General features: G+C 34.1%; 1 pseudogene; it reads right to left on the reverse strand.

The window, feature by feature from the left end:
- Window positions 1-1354: 1354 nt before the first annotated feature.
- LOC109113767 lies at window positions 1355-11799 on the reverse strand (annotated as a pseudogene).
- Between the last annotated feature and the right edge of the window lie 94 nt (window positions 11800-11893).

Below are 11893 nucleotides of genomic sequence, written 5' to 3' on the forward strand. Positions count from 1 at the left end.
TAAGAGAGGACGGGGAACTGTAACTCTCCTTTCAGTTTTTTTTAACGCATGAAACTCTAGCTGCATAAAAAAACCCGCAAACCACCTAGCATCCCCCCCGTGATTTTTAAGCCAAATGTGTCTATTCAAGGACATCTGATTATCTGTTATACCTCAAACTATGAAGTAAATTGCATTTACTTAAGGGTGTAGGGGGATATGCTAAGAGCACATTCCTAAATCATGACAGGATCTGAAAAACCAAAGGGTACTTCCTATGACTTTCCTACTGGGAATGTGGAAACAGGATATTTCATTGACAGAACAACCAAACCCAGTTTATGCCAGACTGGAACAACGGCAAAAACAACCAAAACAACTCGGGGGACTGATTAAGGCAATTTTTTTTAAGCATCATTTAAAAGTTTATGAACCTAAGTATGTACTGCATTTAATTCTTGTTTTTTTCTTTCATTAAAAGAACTTGAAAAACGGCCTCTGGGTAAACGGGATAAAAGAGAAACTTAATCATTCCTAGAACCACGGGAAACATCATCTTCTTTACACTCCCTGATTTGATTTGCCATACGCTTATGTGTGCTTATTTGGGGCCCTTTTTTTTAGATGAATGCATTATTATATGTCGAACGTTACAACTGCTTTAGAATTTGTATTAGTGAAAATCGGGTTTTTAAATGTGAGAGTCTTAGAAGCAAGACCGCCTAAAAAGGGGAAAAAAAAAAGCTTGATGGGGTTATGGCATCATTTTTCTTTTTATTACATTCTAAAAAAACATAAAAAACAAAATGACCATGTACTAACTGCAATTTGACCGTTTTTTAGAGTGCTACTTCACAACTGTAAAAAAACGAGTATTTAAAAAATTTCTGTTTTTCTTATGGCCTTCAACAAACCTCTCTTTGAATGTTTGATTTAATAAAATGAAATTGGGGGACCAAAGCTGATACTGCAGTTATCATTGGTTTGATGCCGAAAAAACCTTTTGAAAATGATTAAAAAACGATAAATATATGTTTACCTTGTGCACTGATACATTTTGTAAGCAAACTTGGGTATTTCGGCCAAGTGCCAAGGAGGCCGAAAAAGCACAACGTTCCTTCCTCCAATCTTGCTAAAAATCAAAAAAATACGGATGAGAATAGTTCTTTAAAGCTAACTTAAATCAAATCTTTTCAAAAGAAACAAAACAACGTAGATACAAACTTAAAGACTAATAAAGACTAGAAAGAAAAAAAAAAAAAAAAAAGTTGTGCAACCGACAGAGAATAAGCACTGACTGAATGTGTGAGTCCAAACACTCGTTTGCTTCTTCTCACTTAAATAAGTTAAACTAAACTAATTGCCTAGGGCAGAACTAATCCTCAGCCAGTGTTTCAGCCTCTGGCAACAAGGCCTCCTCTGATTTGTGCTGATTCCTAGTTTTGGCAGCGTCGGCAGCGACCGTGGGGTTCCTTTGACCAGGAGATACCCTCCACCTCCACTCATGAGCAGCACTGTATGAGTCCGATTGGGCAACACCTGAAAAAAGGATACAGAGTGCATAAGAAAGTCAAAGAGCCTTCTAGGGGTTGGTGGTAAAGTACAAAACCAAATCTTATGTTCCAGCATGAAAATCATCTACTACTTATAACTAGTTAATTACATCAAAATGTATCTGTTTTTGCTGGAAATGCAACAAAAAAGGTTTACACATAAATAACCTTGCCAATGCAAATTTTTGCATAACCATGCAAATTAAATAAATAATACTTTTTTTTAAAATATATTTTTGAATCAATGTAACTACTTACCGTGTGTTTCAATGTTTTTTTTTTTTTATGTTTTATGCTCACCAAGGCTACATTTTTTGAAATCAAAAAATACAGTTTAAAAAACTGTAATGGCTGTGGACCTATTATTACAATTTTTAAAATAACCTGTTTTCTAGTTTAATAAATTTTAAAAATTAATTTATTCCTGTGGCTACAAAGCTGCAGCTTTCAGCATCATTACCGCTAGTCTTCAATGTAACTGGGAACTTTCAGAAAAGAAATCAGTCTAATTTGCTGATTTGCTGCTAAAGTAAGCATTATTATTAGGTATGTATCAATGTTTAAAATGGTTGTGCTGCCTAATTTTGTTTGGAAAATGGTCATAACATTTGGTGAGGATTAATATAAAGTTACAAAAACAACAACAACATTAATCATTAATTGAATGCATCCTTGGATGAATATAAACGCATTCATTCCTTTCTAAAAAAAAAAAAAAAATACTGACTCCCAAGCTTTTGGAACAGTAGTGTTAATAAAAGATTAAATAACAAATGTCTGGGCATTAGAGCGAAAACAACTCTCTGTGATATAGGATGAAGTAAGAATACCTGGTATAATGCCTGAGCCAGGAATCTGTTAATCTGAGACTGATTGCTCCTCCTTGTTCCCTGGAGTGTTGTGTAACACTCAATCAGCGGCTGTACAAAAGAGATCATACAGTAAATATTGCAGAAAGAAAAGCACTTATCTTAAAACACTTAGACTCAAACTGAAAACATATACATCAAATCTTTTTTTAAAAGCGATGGTTACACTCTGCTTTCATGGTACCCATATTATTTAGGCCTTCTGTGGAAATTGACAAAAAAACTTGGACAAATCTACTTTAATTGCAAAATTCCAGACATTTCGAACCATTTTGCTAAATAAGTTTGGAAGTACACTGCCTCTCCTCCAGTTTTAGAACAGCATTTGCCAAACCAATCTTGTTTTACCTCTCTGTAACGGCAGTACACTACAAACGGTCGTATCCCCCTGATGGAGCTATTGAAAACTCAGCAGACCCATTAACACCGGACAGTAGGGTGGAAGCGACTAGCAATCACTAACCTGAAAACAACCAACGATTTCAGTCAGGCTTGCCCAATTAAAATAGGGGAAAATCAACATGACCAGACGAAAGACTGCTTACCCAAAAACAGCTTAAAAATCAAGGCCCAAATATGGACATGATAAGACCTCATCAATATCAACACTACATCACGTTACATACAAAAGTATATATTATCTATATATATAGGTATTATATATATATCTATATATATATATAGATATATAATATGGATATATATGTATATATATAATGTATGTATATATATATATATCGTATATATAGGTATATATATATATAATTATGTATGTAATATATCATAATATGTATATGTATATATCGCGTAATCTTGCAGTTTAGTAGGATACGATCTATAAATTCTGACGTATATCTATATATATATTTATGTATGTATGTATGTAAGCGTGTATGTATGTTATATACTATCGATATATATAATATATATATAGTATATATATAATATTGTATGTTATGGAGGTATGGATGTATAGTATATAGATAATATATCTAGAATATATATAATATATATACACAACACACACAAAATGTGCACGTAATCATGGTATGGATTACAAGAGATTTAAAAAAATGTTTACAAGTTTTACAATGCATTTAGGGCTGGACAATAGAGTAAAAAAATAATCTTTGGATTATATAAAAGAGGGCACACATTCATTATTTCTTTACAATACCCATCTGCATTTCTGCCCTCTAATAGGCCCCTAAATAGAGCTGCAGCTGCAAGCTAACTTCCTTCCTCTTGCTCCTCCATCTTCACCTTTTTCTCTTGAGCCTGTAGGTTTAGAAAGACCCATTGAACATATGTGACATTTTAGAAAAACTCTAAAAAGACACTTTTTCCACCATGACTAGTTTGCCATTAACAAAATGCCTCAGAAGTGTATATACAGGCATCACACAAAAAGAATCTCTTTTTGCTGTGTTCTGTTTTCTTCAACACATCACCTTTTCACCTCAGCTCTGCTCTTTTTTGGTCTCCTTGGTAACGATATAGAATTTTGAAAACTATCAAAAGGCCAAATGGTTTGATCACATGTAACAAAAAAAGGAAACCACAACAGAGAAAACAGTGTAATTTGGGTACAAAATAATGTTTATTAAAGATTTTTTTTAGTTTGTTTATTCCGTTGTTTCGCTTAAAGATTAAAATAAAATATTTATATTTTAATTAATATTTAAATCATTAATATTTAAAATGGAAAGTTCTGGGGGTTTGGATAAATAAAATGCATTTTTAAATAGCTTTGTGTTTAATTAGCTTTTGTTTCATGATGACATATTTTTAAAAATAATAATATTTAAAAATGATTTAAATTATACTGTTATTTTAAAAAGGGGCATTTTGGTCTTGGACCAAAATGTACTACATTTTTTAATAGTTTGCGTTTATTTTTGCTTTTTGTTTTAATGAGCAATTTTTTGTAAAGTAAGAATTATTTATTAAATTTATTTTGAATTAAATTCATATGATCATATAATGGAAAGTTTCTTTTGATATAAATACTATATATATATATATATATATATATATATATATTATATAATGATATTATTTTATTTATATATATATATATATTAGATATATATATATATAAGATATATAGATATAGATATATATATATATATAGTATATATATATATTAGGCTTTTTTGTTGTAAATGATATCATAAAATTCTTTTAAAAAAAAGTTGCTAATTAATTATTTTAGAACTAGTTTCAATTATATTTATTATTTTAAAATGGATTGTGTTAAAAAGGTTTGGGTCTTAGACGACAAGTAAAAGCAAAAGCAGGTTAAATGATGAAGGGAGGAAAAAGTTTCCAAGACAGTTTCCAAGACAAAATCTATTATAAAAACAAAAATCAATTGTTAACAATATCATATATAATAAATTAATAAATCAAACCCTGGACATCAAGTATTTCCATAAACACCCAACCATGATATCGAATATATGCACATAAAAGTAATGGGAGAAATATTACCTTCTGTTCTCGGCAGTCTTTCTCTCTCCCCTCTCCTCATTTCTTCTTGCGGGTCGACGCTGACCTCCATGCTCTGAGGTTCTGAGCTCCTCTCCTCAGACACACCTGAGGTTTCCTGAGAGGACTCGGATCGTCGCTGTTCCCGTCTGCATCCTCTCTGACAAGATCCAGGGTTCCCGCCAGCAGAGCATAACTTTGATTAAAAGGGAACTCATGCAGCGTCTCATGGAAGTGTTACGGAAAGCCGAAGCTCTCCATGCCGGCTCTCGTTGGGCCTCCACCGGTGATACATCTGAACTCACCTGAGCCAAAAGCCTGAGAAACAGAAACAATCTGGATCATCAGCAAAGTGTAATAGTGGTTTGACAATACGAGATTTTCTAAAAGTATGGTAACCAAACAGTTGATGGTCCCTACTATTTTTTTGTCATACTATGGAAGTCACCAACTGATTTTGGTTACCCATTATTCTTCAAACCAGCTTTTATGTTCAACAGAAAGAAAAGAAACACATACAGGTTTGGAGGCAACTTGAGATGGATAAACTGACAAAATGAACCCTTTAAGTAAAGTGTGATTACCTCCCATTCGCCTCCATCACCGAGCCCAGAACAAGTCCAGCCACAGTCTCAAAAACAAGGATTTTACTGCCAGCGTGTGATGTTACCCAGAGTCAAAGATCTGAGCCAATGTGTCGTTACCGGCAGGTGACTAAAATAGACAAATACATTTACAATAGAGTATAAATGCTTTCAAATGTACTAAGTACATGGTTTCCCAAACTGGGGATCATAATATGTAAAATAAATAATTTTAAAAATGAAAAAACTCAAAATAAAACAAAAATCTAAAATAATATAATTAAAAAAGAAGATATATATATTTTATTTATTTAAAATATATATATTTTGCATGCGCGATTTTGACCATTAACCAACATAAGAAAATCATAGTGTTGTTAATGCTAACTAAAACTATCAAAAATAGTTTTACTTAATTGAAATTAAATATAAATAAAGTAATAATATCACTAAAATAGAAATAAAAATAAATTGAAAGCTAAATATATATATATATTTTGTTAAAAAAAACACGAATTAATATAATAATATAATCCTAAAAATAAACAGAATGAAAACTGAAATAAAATAAACATAATGAAAACATAAAAGAAATACTATAAAAAAATAAAAAAAATAATACTTAAAAAAAAACACTGGACAAACACTTGGCAAAATAACAACATAAAAAAAAAAAAAAAAAAAAAACACACTGGAGAAAGGTGACAATTGCAAATATGTGTTTATAACTTGGCAAATATCCATTAATTTTTTTAAAGGTGGTTTGGATGCCCAACAATTTGGAAATCCCTGTACTATATATATATATATCTATATTATATATATATATGTATATAGGTGTGTGTGTGTGTGTGTGTGGTATGCATGTATGCATGTATATATATATATATATATATTATATATATGATTATATATAATAGATATATATATATATATAATATACTAAGCATAAGAGTACACTTAAAATAATATTTTCACTATATAAAAAATTGTGAAATTATTTAATGTAAATGACTGAAAGTATTCACATGCCATATTTTTCCAGGTTTCTCTGCCGTGGTACATCATGGCAAGGAGTCTAGTGGAGGGTTTCAGGATTGTTATGTCACTCTCGTACCTGCATACATAAAAGCAAAGTACTTCTTAATGAGTTACAGTTTCACATGTTACTGCTAAAATATGTAATAACAATGGTTTAAACTCACTTTTTTCCTTTTTCTTCTTGATGTATTTCTCTTGAGCACAATTCAGTTTTGTCCTTGAATGTTGTACTGTTGTCTATGAGCTGCTGAACAATCTCCTTAAACACATGAAAGGACATGTAGTCCTTTAAATATATCTGTAACCTCATAGAAGGAAAGGTAAAACCTTCACGAATAACAGCAACAAATTGTCCAGCCTGCTGTCGATATATAAATAAGACAATAAGTAAATAAATATTTCTACAACTCCACAAAAAAAATTAAGTTGTATTCACATATTTATATCATGCACTTTTAACAAAAACTATTAGACATAATATCTAAAAAAATATTTATTATTAAAGTAATACATAAATTCTTTATGCAATATCAAAAAGGGTGGGGGCATGGGAGGTATTTGAAAAATATTTAATCCCATTAATATTACTTTATATTCTTTTATTTTTAGATATATATATATATATATATATATATATATATATATATATATATATATATATATATTATATATATATTATATATATAATAACAGCTAGTGAAAAGATATGGGCTGCTACTTTTGCAAATGGATTTTTTTTTTTTTTTTAAATGAACAATTCAATTGCAAAAATCCTGTAGACTGTGACTATGAGAGTAGAAAACAGAAAATCTAGCTCAGAATGGTTTTGGTTAACATGCACCCCTAGAAAACTTTGCTCAGGTACATACCTGACCCTTTAGCCCTTGCTCTTTCAGTGTTTCAATATCATCTCTCGTCAGTTTCTGAGATTTGCCATCATCAAGTATATGTCTGTTATCCTGGCCTGCTTCCTTAGAATCTGTGACAGTAGAAACATTATATCGTCTCATCAGCGAGAAAATAAACAAATCCACAGATAACAACAGAAATCCACACCATCCTTACCCAAGGAGTCTCCTGAGTGTTTTGCTGCTTTGAGTTTGAGTGAACCTCCAGCTTCAATTTCAAATGGTCCCGAACAGCTGCCCGACCCTGCATTGTCCAAGAAGAACCACTGCTTCTCAAAGATCACTTTCCTGAGAGACGAAATACACTAAATGTCAAATCAATGCCAATTAGGAGAGCAACAGCACGTAACACGCAGTGAAATGTGAATATTAGAATTATCACATTCAACAGATAAGATTATTAAACATCACTCCTTAAATGAAGGATTATGTTTGACATTGTTTGCCTTTAAAATATACAGTGTGCAAGACTATTGAAAACGCAATATTTTTTTTTTCTTTCAGAACAATTTGAGTGAAAAGTTTATAGTTAAAAAAGTCTTAATATTTGTCATGATCTCCTTTTGCAGATACAGAAAACATTGCAGAATGCAATAGCCTACACGTCTTGTTCATTTTTTACATGATTCTTTAAATTAAATGTTTCAAAGTCATAAAAACCTTTCATGCACAAATTTATATCAGCTTTTAGATCCCACTGTATACAAAACCCAAGCCCTCTAGACTAAACTGATCAGATTTAATTCAAGTTTTATTTGTTTGACTCACTTTTTATTTTCGACCTGCACTGATTTGAAGACATCTCCTCTCTTCATCACTACATAGTCCTCCGTCGAAACTGATTCTGCTCTCTCATCGCATCTGCTGTCATTACACTCTCTGCCATTTACTGCGATCGACGTGGATAAAAGATCGACCGGAGGATATTTAGAAACTACTTTACACTCTTTAACTAAGTCCAAAGCAAAAGTGGTAATGTCTATGACAGCAAATAGAACAGTAATTTCACACAAGAGAGATGCTTCTTTTCCCACGCGTGTTCTGTCACTTCCTGTTTTCCGAAAAGGCCAGTTAATCCAGATCTGATTTCATTACAACAGCACACACACACAAAAAATAATAAATCAAAAAACAAAACCAATTTAATCAGTTGTATAAAATAAACGTGTGTTTAATCCACTGATCTATAATATAGATCAGTGGTTTAATCTCTTATTTATTGAAGTGAAGAACGTCACATTAAGTTTACACTAACAAAAAAAACTACTACGGTTATCTGAACATGCACAATGGTTATAGATTCATGGCATTTTCACGTGATGCCATTTCTTTACTGCTAAAATTTTTTTGAATCGAGCTATTATGCTTATTACTAAAATATGAGTACTTCCAACATAAAAGTGCAAGTATTACAAGGACATTATGTAGGTGCAATGCAGTTGCATCTATTATTCAAAACTAAAGGGTAATTTATGTGTGATTTATAATTAAAAAAATTATAAAAACCACAAAAAAAAACATAACTACAACTCAAATAAAAAAAAAAATGTTACTTGAGCTGAAATAAAGAGAAGTACTATTACAAGTACTACAATAAATAGGGGACTATAGCAAAGAAACAGTAATTTTATTAGATAAATTAATAAAAAAAACTGTATAGACATAATTTTTAAAACTAATAAAAATGACAAAAACACTACAAAATAACTAAAACTAAGTGAAATTTAAAGGAAACAGAAAATGTACCAATAAAAGTTAACTATAAAAACTATAAAAGTAGTGATGATACTTAAAATGCACTGCTATATCGTTTTTTAGAAACATAAATAAAACAGCTGTTAAATATATTTTAAGTATAATAAATTGTCAGTGCATGATTATGAATTTCAGACGTCAAAATTGGACATGGACATTGTTGTGAAGTATTTATTTGGGGCTGGTTAGTAAAGGTTTGCAATCACTATGGCACATCCGGTTAGAATGCAAGGAGTCTGATGTTTCTTCTTCAATTTTTATTCTCCACTGTAGATATGTGAGTATGTGTGGTTTTCTAGCTGCATGCACAAACTTGAAATAAACTTTTGAGAGAACACTCATTAGCTCCGCACTAAACTTTCTGATGCAACGCACTTCTGTTTCCTTTGGTGGAACTACTTTCAGATGACGCTAAAGCTGTACTGATTCGTAGTTTCAACTGTCAATTAAAAAGCCCACCAATAGCAATAACTGTCCATTGTTTGTTATCACAGTCCTTTACAACAGCCACCCCCGAATTTGCACAGTCAAATTCGTCTTTATGTAGAAGGACTTGTCTCCCCTTTGTCAGTGTTATGGATGGATGGTAATTTAATAAGACGAGCTGCTGGTCTGGTATATACTTTGTCTTTTATTTTCACCTCTGCTGTCCTAATCCGTCCATCAGCTCCAGGAAAGACATTGGTGATCTGTCCTACTGGCCAGACAGCTCTGGGTAGTTGAGGGTCTAGGATCATCACGATCATGCCAGGCTGTAAGTAATCAGTGTCTTTCTGCCACTTGGAACGGGTCTGTAGGTTAGGAAGGTAATACTTGATGAATTGTCTCCAAAACTGATCCGCAAGGACTTGTGTGTGCCTCCATCTGCGACGACTTAAAAGTTCTGATTCATGGTAGGCAGCCTGGGGGAGCGATGGATCGAGCCACCCCATGAGGAGAAGATTGGGTGTGACGGGATTGGGGTCTGCAACATCAGTTGATGCATAACCCAGAGGTTTGGAGTTTAAGATTCCTTCCACTTCTATCAGCACTGTCCTTAATACCTCTTCGGTCATGCTTTGACTTTGCGAAGTGGCATATAGTGCAGACTTGATGGATCTTATTTCTCGTTCCCAAGCTCCTCCAAAGTGTGGACTACTGGGGGGGTTGAATTTAAATTGAATTTGTTCTTTTGCCAGTCGTGCTTGCAACGAAGGATTCAAAGCTTTAAAGGCTTCCTGGAGTTCTCTGTCCCCACCTTTGAAATTAGTGCCTTGATCCTGAAAGTAGCTCAGAAGGCTTACCTCTACGAGAAATAAAACGACGCAGTGCCATCAGAAAGGAGTCCGTATCAAGACTGTGTAGGAGGTCTATGTGGATGGCACGTGTGGTGAGGCACTTGAAAAGGATGCCCCAACGCTTTTCATTGCGTCTTCCTACTTTCACTGTAGAGGGACCAAAACAGTCCATACCAGTAGAAAAGAAGGCAGCTTAAACAGTTGCAGCCTAGCTTGGGGTAGGTCTGCCATTAGGGGGCACAACTGGCTTGGCTCTCCATTTTTGGCAATCAAAGCAAGAGTGTTGTTGTTTTTTTAACAGCTGCTCTACCTCGAAGAATCCAGAATTGGCGGCGAAGCTCTGCAAAAAACACGTTCAGAAACCTGGGTGACAGAGTTGGTTGTCCATATCCTGAATGAGGAGTTGTGTTACTTTGTGAGCTGGGTCTAAGAACCACTGGGTGGATAGTATCTGGATCTAGCTGTTTACAGCGGCGGAGTCGACCTCCGACTCGGATAAGTTGGAATACAGGGTCATATTCAGGTGCTAGGGTGATCAAACGGCTAGATGATTGTACTGGTCTGCCCATTGCTAGACAGTCAAAGTCTTCAGGGAAGCTATCTTGTTGAGATTTTCTTAGGAGATCTTTTTGCTGCCAATTTGTAGTCATCAGCTGTTGGATTTCCCTGTTTCCCAGCCACCCCATGGCGTAAGAGTACAGCTGCTTCAATTAAATCTTTAAAACTGTTGTACTGATCTGGATCTGGGAATGAGTGATCTTCAGCGACAGCTACATGATTGCAGCAGATAGATTTCCTCAGTTCACAACTATCAATGATACCTTGGCCTGGGGTAATGGGCCAGTGGTCCTGTGGCTGCCAGAGGAATGTTGGTCCTTGTCTCCACCGATTATCTGTTGCTAATTCTACCAAAGTTTTTCCCACGGGTGATGTCGTCTGCTGGATTATTGGTAGAATCAACATAACGCCAGTTGTGATCACTGGTTAGTTCCCTGAATCTCAGAAACTCGTGTGCCCACAAAAACCTTAAAGCGACAGGAGTCAGACTGTAGCCATGTTAGGACTGTGGTGGAGTCAGTCCAGAGGAAAAACAGGAACAAATGTCTAATGTAAGCTCTCTATTAACAAGAGAAGCTAACTGAGCACCTGTAAGGGCTGCACACAGTTCTAACCTAGGCATGGATAGCTGTCGCTTAGGGGCCACTCTTGATCTAGCAGTGGAGAAATGACACTTCAGCACCTCCCTCTGGGTTTTCTGTTCGTAGATATGCAACAGAACCATAAGCCTTTTCCGAGGCATCGCAGAACACATGGATTTGTCGAGTGCAGTCAGGAACATCCATCTTTTGACTTGCATAGCAGCGGGTTAAGTTGATCTGGGACAGGGGTTGCAATTCCCCCCTGCCAAGAGTGCCAAGTTAGAAGGAGATCTTCTGG

This window comes from Cyprinus carpio, chromosome A24 (genome assembly GCF_018340385.1).
Source record: "Cyprinus carpio isolate SPL01 chromosome A24, ASM1834038v1, whole genome shotgun sequence".
Classification (NCBI taxonomy): Eukaryota; Metazoa; Chordata; class Actinopteri; order Cypriniformes; family Cyprinidae; genus Cyprinus; species Cyprinus carpio.